The sequence below is a fragment of the Octodon degus genome, unplaced genomic scaffold (genome assembly GCF_000260255.1).
Source record: "Octodon degus isolate 3935 unplaced genomic scaffold, OctDeg1.0 scaffold00004, whole genome shotgun sequence".
In the NCBI taxonomy this organism is placed as follows: Eukaryota; Metazoa; Chordata; class Mammalia; order Rodentia; family Octodontidae; genus Octodon; species Octodon degus.
In genome coordinates, this window is record NW_004524580.1 from 23,265,509 (window position 1) to 23,287,729 (window position 22,221).

Consider the following 22,221-nt stretch of genomic DNA (forward strand, 5'->3'; position numbering starts at 1 on the left):
CAGGTTCTGGGGACAGGGCACAGACATGTGAGGTAGACAGGCTATCAGAAACCGAAATGCCACCTCTTGACAGGGACTTTCTCGGCCCTAAGAGCCCACAGCTGTGGTCTCTCCTCTCCCTCACTCAGGCACCATCCCTGCTGGCCTGTGTCCCTTCAGCCCCGCCCCAGGGCCCTGCAGGGTCACCGCTGGCACCTCCTTGAGCTCTCTCCTTCCAGGGGCCTGCACAGCTGGGCCACTCCTGAGCACACAGGTGGCCGCTTCATGCCGCCTCCTGAGTTTACCTTGTTTATGTGCATTTCACTGTCCATGAGCAAACTCCAAGCCAGCTGAGTGTCTATGTCTGTCTTGTTTCTGTCCCCCATGAACACAGGCTGACACCTGTTGAAACTTAGCCTCTGTTGGTTGCGAGTGATCATCACAACCCATCTGCATCTGTATCCATTCATTTGTGTAAATGCTTTTTTGGAATTCACCAATGTTTTCATCCTAGATCAATTCTCAGGATAAAATTAATCTAGATGTGATGTAACTAAAATATGCACAAAGCCTATGAAATATTGGCAGGGAAAGGGAAGAGGAGGAGTGTGGAGACAGGGCTGAGAAAAATATGAATCACATAACTGCTAGTAAGATAACTTAGAGGGATGCATTATGGTTAGTTCTACACCCAGTGTACCTTGTCAGTGTGACAAGGCCAACCAAAAATATGACCTTCGAGCAAAGAGGAAAACTTTCTTGACACACTTTTTAACATTGATATAGTAACTGCATATTTCTAGGCTTTGTGCATATAATGTATGATGATTACAATTGAGTAGGTAGACTTTCCATCTCCTAAAATATTCATCGTTCTTTGTGTTGGAGACCTTTGGACTCCTCTCTTCTGGTTCTTTATAAAATATGAAAACTGTAGTGAGCTACAGCCACTCTATTGCGCTTAGGACACGAGAAGTTATTTCTCCTCATGTCTAACTGTATTTCGGTTCCCACTGTGCAGTCTCTGTACAGCTCCTCTCTTTCCTACCTGGCCCAGCTTCTCTGAACCCCTTATTCTATGAGATCGACTTCATTCACTTCCATCTACAAGAACATGAATTATTTGTCTTTCTGTGTCTGGCTTATTTCATGTAATATAATGTCCTCATGTTCCACTGGCTCTACTTTATTAAGAACATTATCTAGCATTTATCCAGGGGAATAATACGAATGAAACACTGCAGTCAGAACTCTGGCCAAAATATCTCATTTAATCCTCAAATTCTTATAATGGAGAGAGAAATGTCACTGCTTCTCACTTCATAGAGCCCTGTAGTTCAAGGAACGTGAAGAGCTTGCCTGAGTTCACAGAATTAGCATGTGGAAGAATAAGGATCCACAAGTTTAAAGGCTGGTGTTGCACCTAATAAATGCTTTGCTCTACCAGTTTTACTGGTCAGTAGGGATGCAGCTAAGAGTTGGTAAGGAAACACCATTGTGCTCCTGAAAACTGCGGCATTAAGAGTCTGTGAAAAGCCCGTGCTACTAAGGGAACGGCCAGAGACAAAGCCCTCCACCCATCACTACAGAGCAGCGACGTGTTGGTTGGCTCCCAGAGCATGACCACCTCCTGATAACTCGGGTCTCATACTCCAAAACCTTTCAGCTCTTCCTTCTGCTTCATTCTCTGAGCCCAGTGAGTCATAAAGCCCTGCCACTAATTCTACTAGTTCTTTCTGTAATTACTTTATTTAAAAAAAAGGAAGGAAAACACTCATGATAAACACAGCTTAACAGTAAAAGCAATGTAAGAGAAAGGATGTCTCTCTCTCCAAGTGTTCCTTTTCCAGAGACAGAAGTTGGCATACACATACACACACACACACACACACACACACACACACACACACACACGGTGGAGCAACAAACCAGATGTGGGTCCCTGTGGGGAGGGGAGGGGAAGCAGTAATTCTCATGAACCACGACAAGGTTGCTAAGTAAGACCACAGCAACGTGAAGATTTATGAAATCATTACAGGAGGGACAGAGGTGGAGACATATGCAACTGGATAGAGCCGGTGCTTGGATGGGGGGGGTGCAAGAGTTTGGAAGGCCCCCCTATGCCCGGCTTAGGTGCCCAGCTTCCCTGGCAAAAGAACACAAAGAACTGGTCCATCACCTCAGCTTAGTTACACTCATGGTATGTGGCAGACAGAGAAGACATCTAGCAATGAACGGCTCTAGACTCAAGGAAGAGGTTGAGCCACAGCAAAAGGGGCCTGCTGAGGTCACAGACAGTCCCACTGTCATGGGGGGAGGAAGCCCTGTCACGGTTTCCTGTCCACTGCATGGACAATGCAGAACAGGCCCTTTCTGGCCTGCCACAACCTATTCCTCTCTAGAGACATGTGTATCACTTGGTTAAAGCCAGTCCTGTTGTGCTTTTCTGTTACTTCTTAGCGTATGTCCTACTGTCTTATATCTGTCATCTATTCAAAGATTGAGACTTAGCAGGTTTTATACACAAAAGATACAGCATTTTTGTACTGTAGACACATTTTCTCAAATTAGGAGACACAGCCACCTGCAGTCAGACTGTGCCTGAGCAAGGCGATAAGCACAGGACTGAAATATGCACAGCTGTTCGGTTGGCTGTCCTGCATGCCTACCCTATCCAGAAGGCCACCTCGAGGCGGGCAGGGCTGCCCAGGTGACTGGAGGCACACACCTGCGAAAGAAATGCTCAGTGTCTGCTACAGGCCACTGAGATTCTGCAGTGGTTCTGCAGCTTTGGTTCCTTTTCTATCTACTGAAGTAAAATGTATTCACCATAAAATGTTCAGGTCTTAAACACACTCTCAGCCAGTTTTGACAACTGCATGCACTTGTGACCAATGCCCTTGGCAGGACATGGAAGCCCGAAGTCACCCACTGGCCCTTTGGTCCATATCGCCCATGCCCCAGCAGCCAACACTGACTGACCCCTACCTACCCCAGCATCTCTGATTCCGCGCATGTCAGGCATCGGACAACTCCAGCCCATTTCCTGCTTCTGTGTAATCTATGAGCCAACATGGTTTTTATATTATTAAATGATTCAAAGAAAACCAAGAGGAACATTTTTATGGCACATGAAAATGATATGAAATTCAAATTTCAGTGTTTATAATAAAACTTTCCTCTGTCTAAGCTGATTATCTCAAGTGCTTTCTTACAGTAACCAAAAGCTAATGCAGCCATTAAAGGAAAAGCCCATTCCTCCCCAAGAAGTCTGCCTCTATTCCCCATCACACACTTATCAAGAGCTGGGGTCAAGACTGAGAAATAGAAGTCATGAGCATTCTTCTGAATCATAACTATCATTCATGCAACCATTCAAGTTCATGAAAAGTTAAAATACTATTGAAATATGCAGCGTAGAAAATTAAAGCCTTTCATATGCTCAGCTCTTGGGGAGAACTCTACTCAAAGGTCTGAAAACTAAGTTGCTACTATACTCAATTGTTCTTGGATCGCATCCTTTGCATAAAGTCCAGCATCACAAAGATCTGTCATTATTGAAACAGACAAGTGACACAACCAATAGGAATGGGCCCAAGCTAAATGCCACAGGCGGGTTGGGAGTACGCCATCGCACTTGACAGTGAGCAGAGTCATACCTGCAGATTGACATAGGGCTGCTGCCCAGTTCAAGGCAGGGTCGATGCAAACATCCAAGGGACAAACTGGGCCTCCATGAAAGAAATCAGCTCCCTCACGGTGAGGGGCAGGAAGTGGGGCCACATCCCACCACAATGTATAGCCCAGGCTTGCCACAATGGAGGTGCGGGTGGCCCTGCGGGATAGATAGCTTGGGTCTTTGTGCAGGACCACCTGGGCCACTCCTTGAAAGAAGGGCAATTGCTCCATTTTGGCTGAGCCTGACTCTTTTTCCATGTATTGATGCACATGGAGCTGGCTAGAACTTTTCCTTATCCTTTCAATTGGCTTTAAGACATGCATATTGTTCTAGCTGAGGTGCTGGTAGTAGTCTTTGAAGATGGCACATGTGTTTTCCCTGGAAACCCCTGCCTGCTGCTCTTTAATATGAGCCAAGTTTAGACAAAATGAAGAGCCATTGCTCCACACTGCTGGCTGGGATTGAGTCTCAAGGTAGAGGTTATGACTTCTGGGGGCTTGAAGGATTATACATCAGAGCTCAAGCACCAGACACAAGCCATTAGACATTATTTCTCAATTGTGTAATGCAGATTACTCTCTGCATGGCCTTTTCTCTGCGTATTGCAGAGGTAAATGCAGGCCTCCTACCTAGCCCAGATCACAGTACTCATCTACTTCCTGCCCTTCTCTGTCATTTATCCTCAAGCCACTCCTCCTTCAGGACTGAATAAAACCCAGGATTGGCCTTGGTTCGAGGCCTTTGTTCCAGATAGCCATCACCATGGCTGGACTTAGGACCCCTCGGCTCCCTGTAACCATAAACATGCTTTAGTGTCTTTATTCTCACCATGGATTGCACTGGAAGTGGTAGGTTGGAATTAACTTGATGGGATTCCAAAAACTTATCCATGGGATTACAAATACAAATGTCCCAGACCGAGACGAAGACTGGGAAGGGCTCTCTATAGGTCTTCATCTGGAAATGATGCATGTTCCTCTTGGCTGGGAAAGTGCGATGCTGCCCCTCTGCTGCGGCCCTTGCACCACGCTCCTAGCAGCAATACTAGCTGGAAAGAGACCCTTGAATGAGAAACTGGGGCCAATGAATCCAACTTCAAAGCCCATTTCTTCAGGCTCTGCCCAACCACCTCAGCCTCCTTTAATGGGAGGACTTTCCTTTTGCTGGCATGACCCACCCTCCATGGAAGAATGATTTGGATGCTGTAGAAGAGTGGAGAAAGATACTCTGTGCATCCGCAAGGCAGTGCCATGATAGGTGGCCAACACAGGCAGGTCAAGTTAAATTTCTTCAGGTGGCCAAGGAAACGCTCTGGCCTCCCCATGCCACTCAGCCCTTCGATGTAGGCCACAGCCTAATTTATTTTTTATCACCTGGTGTTTGCAGTACGCAGTGATGACATTCATCATGGGGAGTTGGTACATGAACACAACACGTCTTCATTCTTACTACCTGCCATCTGCTCCCCCCCCAGTCTCTTCATCCTTTTCCCATTTGAAAGAGACCCATTTCCCTACTTTCTACTACATATCTTTTATTTTGTTCTTTATTTGTATTTTGTATTTCTCAAATAAGAGAAACCATAAGATATCCAGGTTTATGTGTCTCATTTCTTTCACATAACATTGTGGTGGTCTCCAGGGGCATCCATTTTTCTACAGATAACTCAAGTTTACCTTTCTTGATGGCAGAGTAGTACTCCAGTGTGTGTTAATGCCACCCTTGCTTTATCCTTTCATCTGCTGAGGGACATACAGCCTGCCTCCAAGACTTAACTATTATAAATTGTGCTGCTATAAACATGGGTATGCAGGATCACTGTAATAGGAGGTCTTTAACTTTTGGGAATATTCCTAGCAGAGGTAGTTGGGTGAAATGGACTCTCCAATTTTAGTTTTTTGAGGAATCTTCATACCGATTTCCATAGTGCTTGTGATAGTTTACACTCCCATCAGCAACCGAGAAGGGGTCCTTTTTCCCTGTACCCTTGGCATCATTTTTTATTTGAACTCTTAGCGATTACCATTGTTTTGGGGGTGAGCTGGGGTGTCAGTGTTGCTCTAATTGCATGACTCTAATGGCCAGAGACTTTGAACACTTCATGTACCTGTTTGCACCTCAGTGAGTGTGAAATGATTAATTATCTGTGAATGTCTACATGTCTCAAGTTTTCTGGTTGGAATGTGTGTGTATGTGTGTGTGTGTGTGTGCGTGTGCGTGTGCGTGCGTGTGTGTGTGTCTCATGAAAGCTATGGAATTTTCCCCTAGAAAAAATACACATATGCACACATCTCCCTTCATTAATTTACAAAGCTCTTAGAGTCCTAGTGCTTGGCCAGGGAGCCCAGGTGAAGCAGCCTGGAGTGACACTGTAGGGATTCTCTGAAATGCCCCAGGGGCACCCAAGTGGTTCGTGTTTTCCTACTGCCAGCTTCACAGTGTGGCATGTCCCCATCACCTGCTGAGTGTGCCCTCCACAGAGCAGGCGCTGGACTCTAGACCATGTATTTCCCTCTGCACAAAATGCATTAACAGGCTCTGAAATTACAAGTTAGCTTGTCTTTGGAGAAAGAAGGCAACAGAATAAATGAAGACATCAGTATTCTTATACTGTGTGTATGTGTGTGTGCATGCATGCGTGTGTGTGTGTGCTGTGTGTTTATGTGGTGTACCCCTGGGAGATGAGTTGCATGTTCTGAGACTGTCATTTGTTGGGTCACCAGACTGCAATGAGCCACCTCGGTAGGAGCCAGCTGGTGGGTCCCCAGGCACAGCGGCCACAGAAGGCTCAGTTCTCCTCCTCCCATCAACAGCTGCCCCACCATCACGGGGAAGGTGGCTACTCACATGGTAGCCTTTTGGCAGCTCTGAAAAGACCCAGTTCCCTCCCATCACCAAGGACTCATCTGCTTCTTATCGCTGAGCTTGCTTAAACTGCGTCCCACTGCATGTCCCAGAGGGGATTACCAGCTGTCATGTACCTTTTATCTTTCCACCTACCCAACGGCAGACAGGAGAGCTCAAAATGTGACAGAAACAAGAATCAAGAGGAAAGGAATCCCCACAGGGGTGACTCTGTGTCCCCCAGGCGCTGAAAACATCCCACACAAAATGTAAAACACGAATCTCAGTTCTCCTGAATTTTACCTTCTCTTTTTGGCTGCAAGCATGAGGCTGGTAAATAGATAGCTGCCAACCACCAGCTCTGGCCAGCAAAGAAAATCAACTTGCAAAAAGCAAAGCAACTCTCAAAAGGCAGGCAATCACGAGATTTCACAAGGGTGCACGTGCACGCGCATGCGCACACACACACAGAAAGGAACGGAAAGGACACCACCCTTCCTGGGGTTTCTAAGACAGACCTATAATTGTTTCGGAGAGAGCCCCAGACAACACAGGAATTCCTGAGAGTTCAGCTAAGGAAAGAGCATTTTCATTTCGCAGAATCACTGACACTGGCTCTGCTTCTCTGCATCTGTGGCCGCGGGGCCAACAGTGCCACTGCCCTGTCGTGCAAAGGCTGACCAGAACTCAGTTACCAGGTCTGATTTCTTTTCCAACCACCCTAGAGGCCAATAGAATGATCTGCAGAGCCAAGTGGTCCAAATGACCCTGAATTGCTTTTTTAAGTGTTCATTGTTAATTTTTTTCAAAGACGATTTAGTTGTCTCAGCTCCCCCTATGCTGGTCTCTAACTAGAGGGCACCATATGCTCTACAGTCAGAACAAGGATGCTTTTGACACTGAAAGACTGTGCTATTAATAATCTCAAGATGACAGCCAGAAACCAGGGCTGGCGACCCCGAGAGACTGAGGTCTTGGTCTAGGTACAGCTTGGGAAGCCTCTTCCGACCCCAACAACCACAGCTCCTTTCTTCGGGCTCTTACACTTCCAGAAGAGCCTTTGTCACAAGAGTGGCTCCCTCTCAGTGGCTGTGGCTGCTGTCCACGGGTGCATACCAGACCACCTCAGCGAAGGAGACCCTGCGTACTGTCACCGCCTCGGGGATCTCTCCTTTGCACTGATGCCTTCAGGACACAGTTGTGTGTGCCCTGAACCACGTGACCTCCGACCTGGCCCCGGCAGAGGCTGAAATGCAGTAGGGTGGGAAAAGAAACCGGGTCCACAATCCCTGAGCTGAAATCCGGGGCTTTCATTGCTTTCAAATCCAGAAGTTTTCATAATGTTACATAACACTGTCGGGCTGGGGCAGCACCCTGTAATCCACCACGTGGATGTTTCTTCAGCAAAATGTGCGAATATTCACACCGAGCCGCTAAACAGAGCCTCAGAAGCACCTCACATCTCCTTGGGTTAGACTGTGAGAGTCACTCAGTTCACATCAGGTCAGAATTTCTGCAAAGTTAAGAAGAAACTTTGATAGTCAGGAGCTTTTGAATTTTAGAATTGTGGAAAAGGAGCTGTGGATTTAGAGCCGTTGACATTTTATTTAGGTTCTACTCCAAGTATGGAGTATACTACACACTCTGTATACCACATTAATATATGTTGCATATGGACGAATGCAATCCTAATCCTTGGATTATCCTCCAAAGTATCAACATTGCTACTGCTTCAGAAAGATAAATTTAATGTTTCCCCAAAGAGCCTTCACGCAGGGCCTACCTTCTGGGTCAAAGGCTGAAATTCAGTCAGCTGGTGCAGTTCAGTCTCCTGACCCAAGTAGGGGCGATCTTAACAATCCTCTGGAACATGGGAACAGCACTGTGTCACCCTCTCTAACCCCTGGACTATAAGATAGGAACTTTCAAAGGAAAGTACAGAACCACCAGAGAGAATCTGAGTGTCTGCGTATCCGTGGGTAGCCCACGTTCCCCGATCCTTCTCTTCACACACAGCACTGGCCCAGAACCTGGGAACACGTGGCCAGCGAGACCTGCCCCTGTGCTGAGAGGTGACAGAAGCCACTGGTAGTTACATTCTCCTAACTCTGTTCTCAGGATACCTCCTCCGGACCAGGTACTCTGCTAGGCAGAGGATAAACAAGACAGGGCTCATGTCACCCCAGATTACACAGTTCAAGTTCAGTTCCAACACATGCATATGACACGACTGAATGATTATGAAGAATCGCTATTATAAACACTAAAGATATGAAGAAAATCTCCATATGCCAACTCACCCTAACATTCAGATGTTGGCCATGGGCCACCCAGACTCACTGTTATTTTATGTTTTTAGGGTTTTTGGGACAGGAAGGTCTCTCTATGGAGTTTAGGCTGGCCTTGAATTCACCATGTAACCCAGGCTGGTTTTTAGCTTACAGTGGTCCTCCTGCCTCAGCCTCCTGACTGCTGGGATTACAGCAGTGCACCACCACACCCAGCACTGCTACTATGAACAGAAGATCCACACGGTTTGCCTACATACCACAAATGTCTCATTAATGCTTTCTAGTGGAAAAACTAACAACACAGAAACATGGCTTTCAGAAACCCGTCCAACAAGTGTTTTCGGCCTGTTGAAGGCTGGGTTTGTAGAATTAAAACTACATTCTACAGAGGCACACTGAAGAAATGCTGGTAAAATATATTTGAATTTCAAGAGAGAAAAGAGGACCATAAAACATTTCAGCAACCATTCATAGGATGAGTATTCCACAGAGATGCATTTGGCGTAAGCAGTGACAGGCTCTGTTATCGTCATTCTTTCCTTCCTCATAAATGCCACCCAATTCTGATCAGAACATTAAACGCCCTGCTAAATATACTCTTGCCAACCTCCCTTGAAGTCACAGTTGGCCATGTGTCATGGCTTTGGTGAAAAAGCTTAACTAAAAGACATTTTCTAATACAAGTTTCCTAATAAAAGAAGAGAGATGATTAGAGGGACCTTTCCAAATTCTTCTCCCCTTCACTGTAGACCTAAGGACTCTACCTGTGGCTGGCACAATATTACCATGGTAACGAGAGCCAACAGCTCAAGTGGCTCTGATGAGGACCCACGCCAGCTTCCCTTTAGGGTCGGTATCATGTGAGAAAAATGCATCCCTGTTTGTTTAAACCACTGTTCTTCGATTCTTCTGTTCTTTGCTACCAAACACTCCTAATAGAGCACACAAGACAGAAGGTGGTAGTTAAAAGTTTGAACCTTGGGCAACCGTAACTATAGAGACCGGGAACACTCTGCAATTAGTGCCTCGGTGTGGGTACCAGGAAGCAACCTGTCTGCCGTGCAGCAACATGAAATACCAGTCACCACAGGCACCAGCTCAACATCTGCTCCCCTTGTCCTTTCTCCCCAACAGAACCCCTCCCAGAAAGGGACCCAAGGGTCCTCCTCCTGCCCCAAAGCCCGCCCACTTCTTCTACCAGGGCCAAGCCCACTCTCTGCAGACCTGGGGAGAGTTGATCAGTCCAGAGCTGCAGTCTGCCCACCTTGTAGATGGCTAAGCTGTTTCCAGCCTCATCCCAAATGCAGATTTCTGTACACCTCAGACCTGACACCGGCTCACGGAAGGCCTGTGCACTGGCACTGGCAGAACCTTCAGGCTGTTTGGGAGAACCTCCTCTCTGGAGGAGCCTGGGTTTATAGTATATTTGATACAGTACAATTACTATTCTTAACAGCTTTTCATTTTTACTTTATCTCTTGTAACTCATTTTCATTTTATTTTTTTGTAGCTTTTTAAAGAGATAGCAGACAAATAATATACTCCCTGAACCTAACAGTCTTATCCTCTCCTCTTCCCTCTTTTCTTCCAGGGCTGGGTATCAAAGGCAAGGTGCCCTGTGCATGCTAATTTCTCAATCTGCCAGAAAGCCACACCCAACACTTTCTTTTTTAACTCTTGTGTTAAAGCTTCATTTGTAAATAGCAACCTTTATTTTCTCCCTCAGTCACTGAAGTACAGCTTTTATTCCAGGAGCAGCAGGGAGCCCCTGAAGGGGTTTATGCTCAGGCCTGACATAACTGGCTGTGTTTGTCTAGAATAGTTCTAGGGCAGCACCCCAGGGATGCACACACTGCGGCAGCTGGAGGAGGCCACCACAGGCAGCAGAGATGACACAGGCCTCGTGGCCAGCAGATCTGAGAGGTGCTAGGAGGAAACAGGAAAGGTCTGGTGACAGATTACACTCAGAAGGCAGAGACTGAAGAGTTAAAATGACCCAGATTTGCCATGGGGTGGTTGATAACAGTCTCAAGGCGGGTGGTCAGGGCAAGGGAGTCAGAGAGGGAAATAGATGCGTGGGACCTACAGTTTGGGGTCTGGTGGGACACTGCTTGGAGGTGACCGTGACAGCAGAATGTATGAGTGCATCACTGGGTCGGAGCAGTAACTAGAATTTGAAGGCAAACAGCAGCTGAGGGAAGGGATGTATTGAAATCATCAAGTGGAAATAAACATAATGGGAAGGTGTGTGGCAGGGGACATGTGCAAGAAGCCACCTTCACAGAGAAGAAAAGCCCAGAGTGAAAGGAGAGCACCTCAGGGGAGGTGGGGAGGGGAGCGGGGTGGAAGCTGAGGAGGAAAGCAGAAAAGACTATGTGGCCTGCCATGCTCAGGGCCAGAGTTTGGCCCACAGGACCCAGGGTGCCTCCTGCCCAGCGCACGCAGGCATTGGCCACATTGCGTATTGTTGAGCTCCGTTCCCCTGGCCAAGTTCACTGGCCAAAGGATGGTCACCAACACAGCTGTGACAGGAAGCACATTGGGCTGAGCTCTTGAAAGGCAGAGATGGGCTGTCATGGGGTGTTATCTGCCCCTATAGTAGAGTTCAGATCTGAAATGCTCCCTAAAGGCTCATGTGCTAGAGGTTTGGTCACCGGCGTATGGCAACACCGGGAGGTGGTAGGGCACGCAGAAGGCAGGGCAGAGCAGAAGGAAGTCAGGTTGTGGGGGTGATGCCCTTGGAGGGGACTTGAGACTCGGACCCTTTCTTTCCCTTGGCCTCCCCACCACCAAGAGGTACGCAGCCTTGATGAGCTCTGCACTCCCTGCCTTTGCTGTGGGACCAACAGCTGCCGAGCCACCAAGCCATGGACCCCACCTCTGAAACCATGAGCCCAAGCCAACTTTTGTTGATAAAGTGATTTTTCCCGGGTAGTTTGTCACAGTGATGGAAAGCTAACACATTCTACCACGTGGATCAGGAAGCAGCAGAGAAGGAAGTGGAGCTGACAGCCAGAACACACTGGTCCGAGGAAGACACCCTGCGTCCTGATAGATGACGCCTCCGTGCTATGGCTGGCTCCAGTCCGTATGTCTTATTTGGCACTGTGAAAATCCCCAAATACATTCAGCAAGAGAGCCAGAGCTATAAAGGGCTGCGTTACCTGACAGGATGAGGTATGTGCTAAACAGAGATGGAAGAGGTGGCTGCGGCAGTGCAGGAGGAGGGCAGATTAATTTGGGCTGGGTGAAGCAGCGTTTTCAGAAGGGAGGCAGCCCTGGAGCTGCCACTGTAAGGCTGCAGAGGCCCTTGTGGGGAAAGAAAGGAAAGACTGCACTCTAGCTGAAGGAAGCGCAACAGCAAGGCGGAGGCCTCCCAGGAGACAGCCCTGAGCGAGCCTGCACGTGCTTCTGGGGACCCCAGGAAGGCTTCCTGCTGCCCACACGCCGGGCCACCCTTCCACAGCCCCTTCCCGGAGCCACACGCCGCGGCGGATCTTCTGAACCTCTAACCAGGACTCTGCGTCCATCTCTGTATGTCCTAGGCCAGGCACAGAGCCTGGTGAAGCCAGGACACAACACAGCCTCTGCAGTCTCACACCCCTGCTGCTCGGGACTGAGAAGCCAGGCTAGTCTGAAGGAGCAGGAGCAGCGGCCAGGCAGGCGGAGGGTGTGTGCTGACATCCCAGGTTAGCTTGTGATGTAACTCACGGCCCAAGCGTATGAGAACGGCTGATTCATCCTAAATCTACTGTAAAATACACACAGTATAAAGTCACTACGTCAGCCGGGCATGCTGGCACACGGCTGTAATCCCAGCGCATGCTGTGTGGAAGCTTTTTAATTTGATGTAATCTCATTTGTATATTTACTAAGTTTTTAAGCCAATTTACCTTCTTATCCTTGTTGTCTCATTTCTTCACCAGAAAATCTGCTCCGAAGGGTGACCAACGGGGAAGGGAAAGCTGACAGTATGTTCGAATTCAATATTAGAAAACAAACGTGAACTTGCCTGTGTCACACAACTCAGTGACACTAAAGAGATAAACATCACAAGGCCCAAGGCTGCAGAGGAAAAAGGTCTGGTGATAAGACGTAGGGGAAGAAAAAGCTTGACGAAGGTTCAGGATGTGCAGACACGGTTGCACGTTCCTATGTTATTCACTTAGTCACGGTGTCTCTTTTCCAGGAGGAATTCTGGCCTCCCCCTATTCTCACACACGTTTGAGGAAAAGACAAAATCGCTCGCCTCTGCCTCGAAAGTGTCTCACCCCGTCCGCCTACCCCTATCCTCCTACTTCACACTGCTTTCCTTTCCAGATCTCGGTGACTTCTTTATGGGGACCTCCTGAGATGTCCCGACACCCCACAAGGCCTGGCCTCTGGGCTGTAACTGCGTGATTCTTGGTGGCCTCCTGAGCTGTGTGAACGTCTTCGAGCCCAGGACAGTGTCCTGTCAGTGTTACACTCCCAGCACTACTGAAGCGCCCACTACATGTATTTTTACTCAGTAACCAATGGACAATGACCGAATGGCTCTGAAACGAGTGTGAAGAACCCCAGGTATCAATAATTTGAATGGGGGGAAGACACTTCCTCTCTATCAGACAGAACAGCATGATACAGACGGGAATATGCTAGGAGGTGCTCAGTCAGGAACACATTGGGCTTGAAAAAGGCCCCAAAGTGGAGCAATGGTATTAGAAAAACCCAGGCAAGTTCAGTAGTTACTGCTGAGCTGGACCCAGGACCACAGGGCTGGCTAAGCCCAGCTGCTACCCAGATGGGGACCCTTAAGTAAGCTCCCCCACACTTACCTGGTATCGCTTAATTGTATCTGTCATAAGAGAATAAGCAAAATAGTCATCATCTATTTTAAATAGATGTCACATATTTGACATAAAATTTAACAAGCCATATTTCATAACTTTTCAGAAAAATAGTAAATGATTATAGAAAATGTTTTCTTTTTTAAAAAAAAAAAAAAGAAAGAAAGGGCTGGGGAGATAGCTCAGCAGTCTAAGCACCTGCCTGGCAAGTGCAAGAACCTGGGTTCGATCCCTGGTACTGCATGCCTGGCTGGCCCCAGAACCCCAGAGTGTACCGTGCTGGCCACGGAAACCAGTCATGGTGGCACATGCTTTAATGCCAGTGCTGGGGAGGCTGAGACAGTCGGAGCTGTAATGACACCCTGTACCAAATAAGTGAATAAATAAAAGATTTTTAAAAATAATTTTGAAAAAGGAAGGAAAAATAATCCCATAATCCCATTTATAATCCCAATCTCTGGAGCCTCAGCATTTTGAAAGTGGTTGTCGGGGAGTTGAAGTCATCTTAATTCTATATTGCATAAAATATGGAAAATATGAAACAAGAAAATGGATCAAAATAATATTTTAAGCACTTTTTAAATTTTTAAAAACCCAGTGGCTTTACATTTTATTTTACACATCTTAATGGATCCTGTTATAAATTTTACTCTGCATACTGCTTCCTTCCTGGCTCGTGTCCGCACTGTCCTGGCCCTGCTTAGGATCCACGTTCCCCACTGTTGCCTGCACCGCCACCAGAAACCTCCCTCACCCTCCGCACCCACCATGGCGCCCTGGCAGGATTTGTTGAGTGAAAGAGCAAATAACAAACTGATGACTTCCTAACCTCTCAACGAACACGCAATCACAGGCACCCCTGGCAGGCCACCTGCGCTGGGAGCGGCGGAGCTGGCTGGCCCTGGCAGGCCATGGCCGGGAGCTGTGCAGCCCAAGGCCCAAGGCAGCCGCCAGCCCGGGGCACCACGGGGGCCAGCCAGGGCCACACAGGCAGGTGGGTCTCTCCGAGGAGCATGACAGGGGCTCCCATCACCGGGGCATTTCCCCACACTTAATTTTGGTATTTTGCTCTTCTCAGCCTTGTAAGTGCTATTTAAAATGCTTTTCTTAGGATAATTTTCAAACAAACTGGTTGAAGGCCGTACTCCACTGAGCCCCAGAAGCATCACCCTCCTTACTTCAGAGCTCTTTGAGTTCCTGGATCTGTCCTGGAACCTCTCACAGCAAATCCCAGACAGCATTCCTAAACACCATTGTTAAGTTCCCTGTGTCAGGAGACTGCCTTCAGCAGGGATAGAACCTAGAAGCACACAGCCCGCGACAAAGGGCACCGCTGCCCGCTGATGCCGGTCCAGGGCAGCACGCCGCCTTTCCACTGACCTGCGAGGACAGCAAGGTCCCCACTGAACACTTTAAGAACACAGCCTGTTATCTCTACTGAGAGCTTAGGCGCAGATTCCTCACAAAGTGGGGGACATTAATTAGGGGCGTTCCTGAGAACAAGGGAGGATGTGGTTGCCTCTAGCATTTGGGCCGGCTGTCTGGAGGATCAGTGCTGAGCTCTGGAGACAAGACAGTCAGTGACAGCGACATTGTCACATGTGACCGGCACTGGCTCAAGCATGGCTCCTGGAAGAGCCAAGCATGGAGTAGACTCAGGAACTAACAAACTGGGACTAACGAGGCTGGACAGCCCCCAGGGTGCTCCCATCCTGACCAATCAGGATGGGAGCACAACTCCATCCTACAATCAGGATGTTTTGTAGACAACTAAAACAAAATGATAGATGCTTTATGTGTAAGCTTTGACATCTGCCATCCTGACACGAGTTGCTTTCCTCCTTCTGCATAACCTTTCCGGGTTGGATCGTCCACAGCTGGAATCTCGTACCCAGATGCTCACTCCGCTCTCTTCCTTGCTTCACAAGCCACCCCCATTGTATTGCTGTGGTCCCCCTCGGAATGCGTGTCAATGGCTGCAAAGTGGGCAGGTGTGCCCACAAGTGGTAGCTTAAGCTACTTCCCTGCCCTGTCTTTTCTCTTCCTCTGCATGTCCATCTCTTTTAGGGTGTGAAGGAAACTTCCCTTTTGTCTCGGGTCTGTGCTCACCTCCCACTTCTGCCAAGAGCCCCTGGACCCTGAGCTCTCCGGGCACCCAGGCTCTAGCTGCAGCTCTGCCCTACAGACACCACTCTACAGACATCCCTCTACAGGATCTTGTCGCAGTGGGCAGGTCACAGCTTGTTGTAGGATCCGTCTGTCCACCAGACTGAGGGCAAGGTCCTCAGATTTTCTGAGTCTCACATGGGTGGCCTTGGTCTCCCTTGGGCCTCAATTCCCTCACCTGTAAATGGGGAGCAGAAGACATACACTATCTCATCCACAGGAATGCCACCAAGGTGCTGTGAGGCAGCCCTGTGAAGATGCCTGGTACAGCACAAAAGGTTATAAAAATGCTGACAATGATTATAAACTGTAATCCGCTATCTGATTATAAGTAGCAAAGATCAATCCTATTATTATAACCCTTTGAGACTCACAGACTCGGCTGCACAGCAAGAGCTGACAGCTATGGAAGGCATATGGCAGTGTGCTAGACACTCACATGCATTTTTTTTTCCACTGTAGCCTCACTGCTAATGAATGGGATTGGATCTAGTATGATTCTCACTTTTCAGAGGCTCAGAAAACTTAAATCTTTAAGTCAGAGCTATACTGCTTCAGAATGTAGGCTGAGAACTCAGTACAAGCCTCTCCATGCCTGGCAAAAGTTACCCATCCATCCATCCATCCATCCACCCATCCACCCCCCCCATCCAACCATCCTTCCTTCCCTCCATCCATCCAACCATCCAACCATCCATCCATTGATCCATCCATCCATCCATCCATCCATCCATCCATCCATCCATCCATCCCTGCCTCCATCCATCCACACAGAACAGTGCATATTATTTCTAGAAGTTCGTGAACCCCCACAAAGCCCATCTTCTTTGCACTCCTGTGCAGGAAAGTGAATTGTGCAGAGCAACTCAAAGATTTATATCCCCCTGGAGCTGGGAGGTTATGAAAGTAAACTGTGTCAGCAAGAATTCTGGAAGAAACCTTGCAGCCTGGGAACAGGCGGTAAATCTTGAGGTCTCACTAGACATGGTTTCCTTGGCAACTTAAGTCACCAGGCTGATTGAAGACTCTCAGCCTAAAGAAGAACCACATGGCATAAATTCTGCGCTCTGATAAATCAGGTGCTGGAGCAGCTCAGGGTCTGTCAAGCTTCAGCAACAGTGGGCAGCCACTTATGGGCATAAAGGGTCCCTGAGGCATGCACCCTCTGCCTGATGTTTGCCACAAACCGAGACCAGGTCGCTAAACAGCTCTCAAGGAACCAAAGTGGAAGCAGGAACAAAAGTGGGTAAAACCATCTAGCTTTGGTCTGTCTTCATCTCAGAATGGCTTTGTTAGCAGGGAGGCATCCCTGTGGGCGTGAAAGTGTGTGTGTCTCACACTGAGCAGGTCACCAGGTGTGGAGAGTCACACCCCTCCACAGACCACCCCCCACCTACAATCACAAAAAGCAAAGCTGGGCACAGATGGCATCTTCCAGGGTGGCATGGTGCAGGCCAAGCCTCAGGGACCACCTGGGGCCAGGAGGCGAGGAGCCGAAGTGGTTTCCATGGTGAGCGCTCCCGGAAGAAGGAACAAAGACTGGGGAGGGTGCAGTGTCCAGACACGCAGCCCAGATGATGGGGGGAAGGAGCTGCTCTCTGCTCAGCTACAGGAGGAGAGAGGGAAGGAAGCCGAGGCACGGTGGGTGATGGCAGGCAGCAGCAAGCTCTCCCCATCCAAGACTGCTACGCTTGGAGCGAAGCTGCCACAGGCTCCTACACAGAAGCTTGCGGGGCAGCCCCCCACCATCAGGGAGGCTGGCACCCCATGGAAGCGAGGCTTGCTGTGCCTCTAACGAGGGGAATGAGTGTTCTCTCTCTCTGGCATATATTTGATGGCCCACACATTAAACTTGTGCCAGCCTACTGCCTTTAAAAAGGAAAAAGTACAGGTCTACCATCCTTTATCTGCAGTTCTAAAATCTAAAATGTTCTGGGAGTAGAAATTTTTTTTTCTTAGGTGTATATAAATAATTTGGTAGGAAAAAAAACCCTGCCCTGCCTCAGTTACTAAAATCTTTACTATGAGTTATATGTGGCTGGAGACACACACACGTACCTGACTGCGGAGTGGGAACTCCAACCCCAGGTCCCACAGCAGATGACATCTAAGGTGTAAGAGGCAAAGACTGTCCTCAAAAATGTCAGAATTCTTGTGATTGTCAACACATAGCTCATTCTACAGGTTCACAAAAATGAAATAAGTCTTTCATTTCAAATAGGCTGACTGTAATAAAAAGTTGACCTAAAGATCACTTTAGCCTCTAAGTAGGAGGGTGGCTTTCGGGCACTGCCTGCGACCTCAAAGGTCCCAAGGGTCAGCCCACCTTTATGTTTCTGGTCCTGATTTTTAATTCACTTAATGATGTTTAATTCTATTAAATGCTGGCTCTTCAGGAAGCCCCTCTCTTGGGAAGCTCCTTCCCTACAGTGGTAAAGATAGGGACAGTCACATGGGGTGTGATGTCCCCTGTCCCCCAGAGCCACATGTGGTCAGCGATGGGGCTCTGCAGAGGTGGCTGGATCTAGGATGTGTGATACTGGGGTTGAGCGTGTGTGATTAACTAGTCCACAGGCTGGTTTGGCATAGTCCCCCTGGGTGTGGATAATGAGAAGGCCCACCCTGGTATGGGTGGCACCACCCAAAGGACAGGTAGTCCCGATGGACATCAGGGACAGAAACAAAGGCAGATTGGCTGCTACTACTTGGCCACTTCACTGCTTTGCTGCCTTCTGTATTCCACGAACTGTTTCTCCTCTGAGATGCCCCCTGCCAGGCTGCCGCACCGTGGAGTCAGCCAACGACACACTGAAAGCTCTCCAAACTGTGAGCCCAAATCAACCTTCCCTCTCTAGCTTTGGGTGCTGGGTATTTTGTCTTAGCAATGAGAAAAGTAACTAGGACAGTTTATAACCCATAAGACCGGGAGTCAAAGCCACACCTCACCACTTCAGACCTGTGGGAACCTGGGACTCCACCTCCAAGGTCTGAGTATTGTCCAGAACCTGGAGAAGAACCGCATTTTCCTCAGGGTGCTCTGACCAGGGTTCCATGACATGGAAAACATCCCACACATCACAGGCTCTCCACAGATGGAGCTATCATGCCTGCTGCTGGTAGATCTGGGCATTTGAGCAGGGCCTGGCTTCACGTCTGACTTTACCAAGTCGCCTGACTCCCCACACACACAGGAGCTCCTGACTTCAGGAGCACAGAGGGAGTGTTTAATAAGCACACACAGCCACAAATCACATCAGCAAACCAATCCGCTGCAGCTAATGACTGCTTCCCGGGCTCCTGCGCCAGCTTTGTTAGAGATACTAAATAGTTCCTAATAGCTATGAAACCAAATCACAGAGACAACAGTGTATCTCATCAGTGTTCATTTCTGGGAAGGCCCCAAGAAGCCTTTTCTTCCGGAGGCTGAGCAGGAAAGGCGTCCGTAGGGCACGCCGCCTCTACTGCAGGCACCTGGGTAGCAGCACACACCACACCATGCACTATGTGCCGTATTAGGTGCCAAGGAAGGAAAACAGAGGTGATCCTGGCCCTCGAGGAACTCAGGCTTGGGGGAGAGGGATGTGTGCGGCTGTTTCTGTGGGGTCAACTGCACACGCTAGCAAGCCAGACAGGCACAAGGAGGCAGAGGAGGACTACCTAAAATAGGCATTCTGCCGGTGTGCTGGTCCATACCTGTCATCTCAGTGCTTGGGAGGCTGAGGCAAGAGAATCACTGGCTAGTTCAAGGCCAGCCTGGGCTACTTGGGGAGGTCAAGGCCAGCCTGCAACATGTAGTCAGACCCTGCCTGAAGACAACAAAATGAACTCACAAAATATGGGCATTTCCTAAATGTCCAGTAATAGCATAATGGTGGAATTTTATATGGTACACATGTGTTACCACTGCAATCAGAAAAAAAAAAAAAAGAAAGAAAGAAAGAGCTTAAAGCCAGGGAAGAGACTAATCTTATTTAACCAATATTCAAATGGCATGAGTGCCAACATTCAGGCAAGTTACATTGTTTTAGTGGACACTTGAGGAGAAAGAAGGTGTCCCACCCTGCCTGGGGGTAGGGTGGCTATTGGGTTTCCCAAGACAGTGACAGTGACTATGACTTGAAGGCGAGGTTAAGTTAGCATGACACTCTATCGAGCAATCCAACAGCTCATCGGTATTCCAAATGTACCCTCTCAGGTTCTCACCACGTCAATACCTCTTACCCGGATGTTCCTCTCCTAGTGTTTCATTGGAAATGCAGGAAACATACACAAAGCTCAGGGGAAAAAGATGTCTATTGTATCCCTGTGGGTGACACTAACACCTGAGAGAAGGTGACATCTAGCAACGGACGCTAGCTTCAGTAAGTTATGACACAGCCCTACTACACCAGAATGATAAACTCATAAAATAGAACTTACATATAGTGTATCAACTTTCAAAGGCAAGTTACACGATATAGTCTTATTTTGGTAGAAATAGGTTTTGGGGTTTTTTTTAAGGCACAGAAAGTGTTTATATGCAGATAGGAAAACTGAAAGGTAAACAATAAACCAGTAACACTCGCAGCACTTTAGAACTGGTGAAGCAGGGCTGGGAGGAATCTCCTTTTGCATTTACTCTAGGTATTTTACAGTGAGAAAATACCCTTTTTGTATTTTCAATTGATCTTTTTAACAAAGAGTTTATTAGTTGGCAAGTTATGGATACAAAAAGATAGGTTTTAGAGAAAGTGCATGTTGTTTTGAGAGTGTCTCACTATGTGGTTTGGGCTGGCCTTGAACTCGTATGTAGCCCAGGTGGCCTGGTACTCACATGATCCTCCCACCTCAGCCTCTGCAGGGCTCGGGTTGCCAGCATGCACCAGAGCCCAGGGGACAGAGCAGGAGGAAGAACATTAGAAGAGGAAACCAGGGTGGGGCTTACGCTTGGCAGACAGAGCAGGTCAGGGACAGCGCAAGTCCACAGGGAAGCTGAGCAGGGAAGGACGGGGCAGACAAGGACAGGGCAGAGTGGAACAGCCTTGTCTCCTGGGAGATGGAGGGAGAGCTCTTTTTAACAGGAAGCACTGCAGTAAAGTCTCTGAATCCCAGATCCCCTGTTATCCTTTTGTGGGGAGGCCAGAAAGTCACAGCAAGAGAAAAATTCTTCTGAGCAGCAGAACACAAACAGAGGCAGAGAACATTTTCTCAGGGAAAGTAACTAAAGTCCCAGTTTACTCACAAAGCTGAGGTCGCAGAGCAAAGCTTCCCGGGGAGTCTCAGGCCCACCTCACTGTCCACAGTTTCTCCACTCTGGCGCTCCTTTCTTCTTGGTTGATCTTGTTTCCTTCATCCTGTTTTCGGAAACCTATCTGCTCAGGGAAGCCATTCTTAACTTTAGTGTGAATTTCCAGAGATAGCTGCCCTTCAATGCACTCTCAGTTTAGGCCGTAGCTTTTCACTTAAAGGGTCCACTTTGCAGAAGTGATTCTGAGCATCGGGCAACAGGTGGCCACTGGCACAGGGTCCCCTTCCTTCCGAAGCCTGTCTGCTTTCTCTTCCACGTAAATAGGGTAGAAAAGTGTCTCTCAGGACCGCCCTTTGGCCCAGGATGTGCTCATTAGATTCCAAGACCCCGAGGAGGTGCTGGGCAGAGGAAATACTGTTCCCCAAAGAACTTCCACAAAACATGTCAGCAATGAACCAAAGATAAAATGTTCCCCTCAATCAAAGCAGTTCTAGACAAGACAACCAGGTAATTCCGCCGAGAAGGTGTCCCTCTGGTGGTTACTATCTCTTCTACACCCACCAAATTGAGTCAAGAACTCTGAGCTTCTGTTTCTTGCCGTATTGCATGAATATTCCCCTAGTGCATTTTTTTAAAAAATAATTTTATTGAGAAACAAATAGCAAAGAGACAGTTTCAAAACCGATTAGTAGGACAATTTCAATAATTAATACATTGCATATTGTTGTCTTCTTAGTGGTTATTCATAGTACAAGATGCAGACACGATATCAAGGCCCTAAGCATCTCATGGTCACCTGGCTGCTGAAGAGCATCTATGTCCCACCCAGCTGGTCCTTACAAGGTATCAGAAACAGCCCTGTTCAGAGCCCGGTGTGGTGGCACAAACCTGTAATCCCAGCACTTGGGAGGCTGAGGCAGGCGAATCATTCCAAGTTCAAGATCAGCCTGGGCCATATAGTGAGCTCAAAGCCAGCCTGAACTACATAGCAAGACCTTATCTCAGGAGGAAAGAAGGAGGGAGGGAGGAAGGGAAGGACAGAGAGAGGAAAAAAAAAAGAGATTGAGATAGAGCAAGCAAGCAAGCTCTGTTCAACACAGTCCTGCTTCTGGCTGGGGCTCAGACTGAGAAATGTGGTTGACTGTACATTTTTTAATCTAACTATATATATATATATATATAATTATAAGACATCTGGCAACCAAC

The 22,221-nt window shown here is 48.1% G+C and overlaps 1 protein-coding gene across 2 annotated transcripts in view; it reads right to left on the reverse strand.

Moving 5' to 3' along the window:
* Positions 1-22,221, reverse strand: part of Tmcc3 (transmembrane and coiled-coil domain family 3) — a 287,348-nt gene that overhangs the window by 144,851 nt on the left and 120,276 nt on the right. Inside the window, exon 1 of one of the 2 annotated variants that reach the window (XM_023716470.1) lies at positions 21,010-21,293. The exons of the other annotated variant lie outside the window; for it this stretch is intronic. The gene's annotated coding sequence lies outside the window, so the exon portion shown is untranslated. Of the gene's footprint in view, positions 1-21,009; positions 21,294-22,221 lie in introns of those variants that run through there. 2 annotated transcript variants of the gene reach the window in all.